This window comes from Propithecus coquereli, unplaced genomic scaffold (assembly GCF_000956105.1).
Source record: "Propithecus coquereli isolate 6110/MARCELLA unplaced genomic scaffold, Pcoq_1.0 Scaffold134, whole genome shotgun sequence".
Taxonomy (NCBI): domain Eukaryota; kingdom Metazoa; phylum Chordata; class Mammalia; order Primates; family Indriidae; genus Propithecus; species Propithecus coquereli.
The window spans coordinates 5,659,530-5,668,066 of record NW_012137636.1 but is presented as its reverse complement, the minus strand read 5'-3'; the positions used below and the strand labels follow the sequence as shown (position 1 = coordinate 5,668,066).

Genomic DNA, 8,537 nt, shown 5'->3' with positions numbered 1-8,537 from the left:
TTGATCAGGGTGGTCTCGAACTCCTGAGCTCAAACAATCCGCCCGCCTCGGCCTCCCAGAGAGCTAAGATTACAGGCGTGAGCCACCGTGCCTGGCCCTACCTGTCTTTTTGATCTGAATTATTCAATTTGCTTGTACAGCCAACATGCATACGAAATTCAACCCTTCCCTTTGGCTGTGCAGGCAGCGAGGCATCTCACTTAGGAAAGTGTTGTAAACTGAGGATTGTGGATAACATGGTCCTCAGTGAGCTTTTCCCCGCCATCACTTTTGGCAATTTTTGAACATTATCCTAATGAAACAACTGTTTACTTATCGGCACTCACTAGAACATTTTTCTTAACACTTTCCTATCTATGTCTTTCAGGTAAAATCTATAGATAAAACAATCATTTGTCTGAGAGCGCTATCACTTCAAAATACAAAAGGCAAAAATATGTTTCATATGAGTGAGTAAACAAATACAGAAAGAAACAAAGAAAGGGGCAGTGTTTAAATATACATTGGAGACATTCATAACAAATTCATTTCTTATATCAAAAAGCAAAATAAAGGATCAGACTGAGTAAATTCTAATGGATTTAGAACAGTCTTTATTTCAAGGGAAATTCACAACATAAAATTATTGAGGATAAATGAAGGGTAGACACCAAATATACAATGTAAAAGAACAAAACAGCCTACAGTATTCAGTACAATAACAGGCTGTACAAGTTTGTAGCCTAGGAACAATGGGCTGTACCATACAGCCTAGGTGTGTAGTAGGCTGTACCATCTAGGTTGTGTAAGTACAAGATGTTTGCACAATGACAAAGTCACCTAATGATGCATTTCTCAGGTCGCATCTCCATCCTTAAGTGAGGGTGTCTGTACTTAATAAAATGTTTAAACAACCACATTTTTCCAACAGAATACTGAAAGCATAATTCTGTATGTCACACATAATAATACAACGTATGTTTAAGTAATGAATGATATGGTTTGATGTTATGTCCCCAATTTTAAAAGAGCATCAAATTTTCATACCCCTGGCCCCAATCAGCCATTCGAAATGTAACTCTGTAAAATGTCTTTAACACGTTTTCGTGCATTCTCGCAATTGTGAACGGTGGCCTGCTCTGTGCCAGGCCCTATGCTGTAAGTCCTGGAGGGAGAACGGTGAAGAAAGAGCCTGCGCCTTCAAGGGGCTTACAGTTAGTGGAGGATACAGACTAGCAGCCCCTGCCTAGTCTTCTACAGCCTTCTTAGCTTAAATATAGGGCTGCCTTTGGAGTTATAGAGATATGTAGGAGTATTCCTCTCTGATTTAAATGACCCAGGATGCTCTTTGAATTTTTGCATTTACCTTTTGAAAAAAATTTGCCTTAATTGGTAATATATACACACAATAAAAAATTCAAAACGAAAAAAATAAAAAATAAATAAAAGAACAAAATGGAAGGCTATATTAGCATGCATCTCAAAGAACTAGTAATTACTGTACATCTCCCAACTTCGATCTGTAACTCACTACAGCAGTCAGAATTTGCTCATCAATGTGATGATGAGCTTAAAGACAGTAGTTCTATTGCTAGACATAATTTTGCAATCTTAACACTAAGAAATTCCGGGCCGGGCGCGGTGGCTCACGCCTATAATCCTAGCACTCTGGGAGGCCGAGGCGGGCAGATCTTTTGAGCTCAGGAGTTCGAGACAAGCCTGAGCAAAAGCGAGACCCCATCTCTACCAAAAATAGAAAGAAATTAATTGAACAGCTAAAAATATATAGAAAAAATTAGCCGGGCATGGTGGCACATGCCTGTAGTCCCAGCTACTCGGGAGGCTGAGGCAATAGGATCGCTTTGAGCCCTTTGAGCCCAGGAGTTTGAGGTTGTTGTGAGCTAGGCTGACACCACGGCACTCTAGCCCATGCAACAAAGTGAGACTCTGTCTCAAAAAAAAAAAAAAAAAAAGACTAAGAAATTCCAGTAAGTGTGAGTAGTTACCACATGGGTTTAATTTTTTTTTCATTCTTTATTCTCTTTTTTTCTGTTTTGTTTTGTTTTTTTTTTCTTTTAATATTTACATCCTGGCTACCTGACCCACATGGGTGTTTTTTTTTTACTATATATACATATTTTTTTATTTCAGAATATTACAAGGATACAAATGTTTAGGTTACATAAATTGCCTTTGCACCACCCAAGTCAGAGCTATATGCATGCCCATCCCCCAGAAAGTGTGCACCTCACCCATTAGGTGTGAATATACCTCTCCCCTCCCCCTGCCACTTGCCCAACACCTGATGAATGTTACTTCCATATGCACACATAGTGTTGATCAATTAGTATCAATTTGATGGTGAGTACATGTGGTGCTTGTTTTTCCTTTCTTGTAATACTTCACTTTGAAGAATGGGTTCCAGCTCCATCCAGGATAATACAAGAGGTGTTAGTTCACCATTGTTTTTTGTGGCTGAGTAGAACTACATGATATACATATACCACATTTTATTAATCCACTCATGTATTGATGGGCACTTGGGTTGTTTCTACATCTTTGCAATTGTGAATTGTGCTGCTATCTGCTGGTGGGACTGCAAACTAGTACAACCTCCGTGGCAAGTAATATGGAGATACCTCAAAGAACTAAAAGTAGAACTACCATTTGATCCAGCAATCCCACTACTGGGCATCTACCCTAAGGAAAAAAAGACATTATATAAAAAAAATCTGGGCCAGGCGCGGTGGCTCACGCCTGTAATCCTAGCTCTCTGGGAGGCCGAGGCGGGCGGATTGTTTGAGCTCAGGAGTTCGAAATCAGCCTGAGCAAGAGCGAGACCCCGTCTCTACTAAAAATAGAAAGAAATTAATTGGACAACTAAAAATACAGAAAAAATTAGCCGGGCATGGTGGCGCATGCCTGTAGTCCCAGCTACTCGGGAGGCTGAGGCAGGAGGATCGCTTGAGCCCAGGAGTTTGAGGTTGCTGTGAGCTAGGATGACGCCACGGCACTCTAGCCTGGGCAACACAGTGAGACTCTGTCTCAAAAAAAAAAAAAAAAAATCTGCACCCAAATGTTTATAGCAATAGCGTATGTTTTTATAAGTGGTAGTTAAAAAGTTATGATGTCCCCATTAAACTAGAGGCAATCCATAAAACTGCATGTACTTATAATTACATTGCCCCTGATTTGTTTCATACCAGAAAATAAATGGGTCAGTGGACGTTTTTAGCTAAAGTTTGATTCAAATTAAGCAAAATAGCTAAACTAGTTTGTTTGCACCCTGAAAGTCAATATTCAAGGCACTACATGATTTTTGAATGTTCACTCAAAAGAAATGTTCTAAATCCATATAAGACTTTACCCAAATGTTCATAATGTTATCATTACATGTAAACTTCTGCACAAAGTGCTTTAATAGGAAGTTATCTTTGGCAACCTATGTATGTAAGCTATGAATTTTCACAAGGGGGCTTTATTATGGAAGGAAACTATATACAACTATAATACATGATTGCGACCCCAAAGTATCATAGAAATAAAGGTAAAGGTTATTTGTCGCAAAAAGTTAAAACCTCATGGAGGGGCGGGCGGGGAGCGCAGCAGGTCCGGGCCGCGGGCTCCCTGGGCCCCTCCGCTTTAAAAAAAAAAAAAACCTCACATATTTCTCATTCGAGAGAAGTTCAATTAAGAACAAAACAAACATTCCTGTACCCTTACCCATAGTCTCCTAAAACCATAAAGTTAGAGTTCCAAGGTTTAAAACAGAGATCAATGCTTTAACATTCACCATTCTATATATTATTGAGTTCTAAAGTAAAAAAAAAGCTTTTTTAATTCAGAGTATGATGTTTGAAATTATAATATTCTGGAGTTAAAGAAGAACATGGCTAAGCAGGTGAGAGATAGATTTGTGCTCTTTGCATTGCCTCAGCCAAAATCACTGAAATATCAATAACCAGAATCGTAGAGCAGTGTGTCATTTTGTCCTTTTGGGGAAAGGTGTTTGTAACATCAACAGCCTCAGAGGCAGCATTATTAATTCTGGAAATAGTTGACCCAGAAAAGATTCCATGAATAAAAAATGGCATAAACCTTAGTGGCCCCAGCAGATAGCAGCTTTTCTGCAGCAGGGTATATTGTGCCACATCAGGCATGTCATCCACGAGGATGGCCAGCCAATCTTTAGCATCACCAACAAGAAACATCCTATCCACCCTATGGCTCTCCCCTCTTGGTGAAACAAGGCAAACTCCACATTAGATCTTTCCATGAATGATGTAACTTTTTTGGCTCCTCCTGCTTTAAGTGAAACACATTTCCAGAGAACTGGCCCAAATAGGAAAGAAAGCAGGTTACAACTCCCGTGCTGATCAGTAGTGGGATTGCACCTGTGAGTAGCCACTGCACTCCAGCCTGGACAGGATAGCAAGATCCCGTCTCAATTTAAAAAACAAAAAAAGATACAGTTCCTCCAGTCTGTAATATCCTCTTGGATCCCCCACAGAACTACAGGCTCCACGCGGAAGTCATCCACAGCGATATAGAAGAGTCCCTGTACCTGAGCTGTGTGCCGATCCTTGGCAATGATGTGCTCCACTCCAACTACTGCAAACAGATTGGCTACAAGTTTTGCAGAAACTGGACCATGAATCGTGTCCTTTTTATCTCATCAGGAGTATGGAAAACATGAGAGTACTGCATTCATTCTGGTGGACCATGTGGTTTTGCACACATTGATCCTAATGAGAGATTCAATTAAAGTGTCATTAATTTTCCCACAGCTACTCTGAATGACAAAGGCAGCTTGGCCTCTCACACTTCCACCAGTCTCTACACTGACCTCCTGATTACGGAACTTCTTAATGACCACCTTGCCCAGCTCCAGCCCTGGCCTGTTCACCAGTTTCTGGGCAGGCACTGGTGTGAGCTACTGCCAAAAGGCAGTACCAGGCATGGCTGGGGCTCAGTGGAGCCAGGGGGTGCTCAAGGCGGTAGTGGCAGGAGCAAGGAAAGAGCTGCCTCTGCCACTGGAAGAGGAGGAGGGGGAGGTGGGGAGATGCGTCGAGGGTGGGGGGCTGGCCTAGGGCAGGGAGTCCAGCTCTGGAAGAGACAGTCTTATTTCTGCCACACACTATTTTACCTCATTCCCTTTCCATGTGAGCAAAAAAAAAAAAGGACACAACATAAAAAGAAAATGATCTACCAATACTTCAGTATGGACTGTAAAACCACTACTATCAGAACTTTTTGAGATTTCTCAAGCCATTGTAATTTCCCTGCATTTGTTAGGTTGATCACTCCTTCCCTATAAATAGCAAGAAAAGCTTTAAAACAAAAGGGCTGTATGCATGTGTGGCCCATGCACTAAGAGCCTCGAGTTCATCAGGCATGTCCTTGTGCCACTGCTGCCAGAGAGAGTGTAGACCATGTTACAAGTGAAGCACCATGGTGCTGTGCGCTGGAGTGGGGGAGCAGTTCTGTTCCCAGCCAAGACCCCTATCAGAAAGGGTCTCTTTTTGCCAAGGGGCTACAGCAACAAAGCAGAGAAAATGTATTGAAGTTGAGAACAGGCACCAAACAGAGCTTCACATTGGAGGGACCACTTCTTAGCCAGGCAAACAGATAAAAGCCACTTCTGGAAAAGCAAAAATAGAACAACCTCAACATTTTACAACACACTGGAGGGAACAAGCCTTCGTAGAAACCAAATGATGGAAACTGGAGTAAATATGAACTTTTTGCAAGCAATTACAGAAGTAGTCAGAGGCCTTGGTACAAGTGCACCATCTACAGGGACGAATCCCAGTAGATGAGAACAACACGGGACAAGTGGAAGAGTGAAGACAGATTCTGGATGTAGAAGATTTGAGATGAATAGAGACTATTCCTGTGGTCCATTGCTGAGAGTTCTGTATTGGTCAGCATGCTTCCAGCAGCAAAACAACAAAAACAAAACACAAAAACCCAACCCAAATTAGCTTAAATTATAAGGAAATACATTGGTCCACTAAACTGGAAGACCAAACACAGAGTAGTTCTATCCCCATTTCTTTGACCTTTTCCATGTCCTGGTTTCACCCTCAGACTGGTAAAGAGATAACTACGGTAGTTCCCAGCCTCACACCACCTACAACAAAGCCCTGAGAAAGAAGAGAACATCTCTTCCTGTGGGCCACTCTTAAGAATGAATAAATTTTTCCCAGAATCTCCCAGCAAACTTCCCCAGATTAAGTCATATGCCATTTCTGATTCAATCACTGCAAAGGGCTTGGGATTACTATTATTGCCTTAAACCATTCAGGACCTTCCTTGGAGAGACAGATAATCCCCGAAACAGCACGGCTATTCCCCAGTGGTGGAAGGGTACGCTGGATGTTGAAGAGGTACCATAAAGTCCACCGTGGTTTCCCAACAACGTCTTAGGAGGAACTAGAAATTGACGCTGGACCCCACAATATTTCCTTAAGAGTTTGAAACTTACCTTTGTGTTACTTAGGATTTTGGGGTTGCAAGTAACAGAAACACAATTCAAATCAGCTTAAGCAAAACATGGAACTGATTGGTCTCAGCATCTAAGAAAAGGTTAACCCTTTTCTAAGCCAAGGGAATATCCAAAGACAAAGCTGGGCCATGGTAGGAACAGGACCACGAATGCTCAGGGCTCTCTTTTGTAGATCATCCTAGGAAGCAAAGGAGGAAGCAGAGGAGTATGTCAAAGTAGCGACTGGGTGTGCTCATGAGTGCACTGCTGCTGCGGACGGCTGTGGCTCAGTCCCACTGGGGACCCTGTGAGAGACTATGTAGAACACACCTCAGAATTGCCTGTCACCAAGGATCAAAAAGCTGGGATTTTTATCCACCACCTCCCGTCCCCATTGGTTAAGAGCTGCTCCTGGAGCTATTAATTCCCTAGCACTTCCAGGCAAAACACATGCACAAGGCCAGAAAAAACCTTTAAACAGAAAGAATAATGTGCTTGAGGCAGGAAGTCATTGGCATGATATGGAAACTGCCCACCCGAGTCACAAGTGGGCCAAAGGAATACTGCAGGGGACACTGACAGCATCCACTACAATTCCTGGAACCCTTCCACGGGCAGACCCCCCCAACTTCCACACCTTCAGCCACACTCTTCCCTCTCCAGATGGCCCTGGTGTCCATTTTCACTAGATTTCATCTGGATTCAAACAGCAGCAGGGAAGGAGTGGCTTCCCCACGGTGTGCACTGGGCCAGCCCCTAGCAGGGGTTCCGGAAAGGACAAGACCCAACCTGCACTGAGTACCTAATACAAGCCAGGTTCTGTACATATCTTGCTTCACGGTAATGCTCAAAACAGCCCAATGGGCCGGGCGCGGTGGCTCACACCTATAATCCTAGCACTCTGGGAGGCCGAGGCAGGTGGATTGTTTGAGCTCAGGAGTTCAAGGCCAGCCTGAGCAAGAGCGAGACCCCGTCTCTACTAAAAATAGAAAGAAATTAATCGGACAACTAAAAATATATATATAGAAAAAATTAGCCGGGCATGGTGGCACATGCCTGTAGTCCCAGCTACTCGGGAGGCTGAGGCAATAGGATCGCTTTGAGCCCTTTGAGCCCAGGAGTTTGAGGTTGTTGTGAGCTAGGCTGACACCACGGCACTCTAGCCCATGCAACAAAGTGAGACTCTGTCTCAAAAAAAAAAAAAAAAAAAGACTAAGAAATTCCAGTAAGTGTGAGTAGTTACCACATGGGTTTAATTTTTTTTTCATTCTTTATTCTCTTTTTTTCTGTTTTGTTTTGTTTTTTTTTTCTTTTAATATTTACATCCTGGCTACCTGACCCACATGGGTGTTTTTTTTTTACTATATATACATATTTTTTTATTTCAGAATATTACAAGGATACAAATGTTTAGGTTACATAAATTGCCTTTGCACCACCCAAGTCAGAGCTATATGCATGCCCATCCCCCAGAAAGTGTGCACCTCACCCATTAGGTGTGAATATACCTCTCCCCTCCCCCTGCCACTTGCCCAACACCTGATGAATGTTACTTCCATATGCACACATAGTGTTGATCAATTAGTATCAATTTGATGGTGAGTACATGTGGTGCTTGTTTTTCCTTTCTTGTAATACTTCACTTTGAAGAATGGGTTCCAGCTCCATCCAGGATAATACAAGAGGTGTTAGTTCACCATTGTTTTTTGTGGCTGAGTAGAACTACATGATATACATATACCACATTTTATTAATCCACTCATGTATTGATGGGCACTTGGGTTGTTTCTACATCTTTGCAATTGTGAATTGTGCTGCTATCTGCTGGTGGGACTGCAAACTAGTACAACCTCCGTGGCAAGTAATATGGAGATACCTCAAAGAACTAAAAGTAGAACTACCATTTGATCCAGCAATCCCACTACTGGGCATCTACCCTAAGGAAAAAAAGACATTATATAAAAAAAATCTGGGCCAGGCGCGGTGGCTCACGCCTGTAATCCTAGCTCTCTGGGAGGCCGAGGCGGGCGGATTGTTTGAGCTCAGGAGTTCGAAATCAGCCTGAGCAAGA

The 8,537-nt window shown here is 42.5% G+C and overlaps 1 pseudogene; it reads right to left on the bottom strand.

The window, feature by feature from the left end:
* Positions 1-4,190, bottom strand: part of LOC105805807 — a 17,332-nt pseudogene extending 13,142 nt beyond the window's left edge.
* Between the last annotated feature and the right edge of the window lie 4,347 nt (positions 4,191-8,537).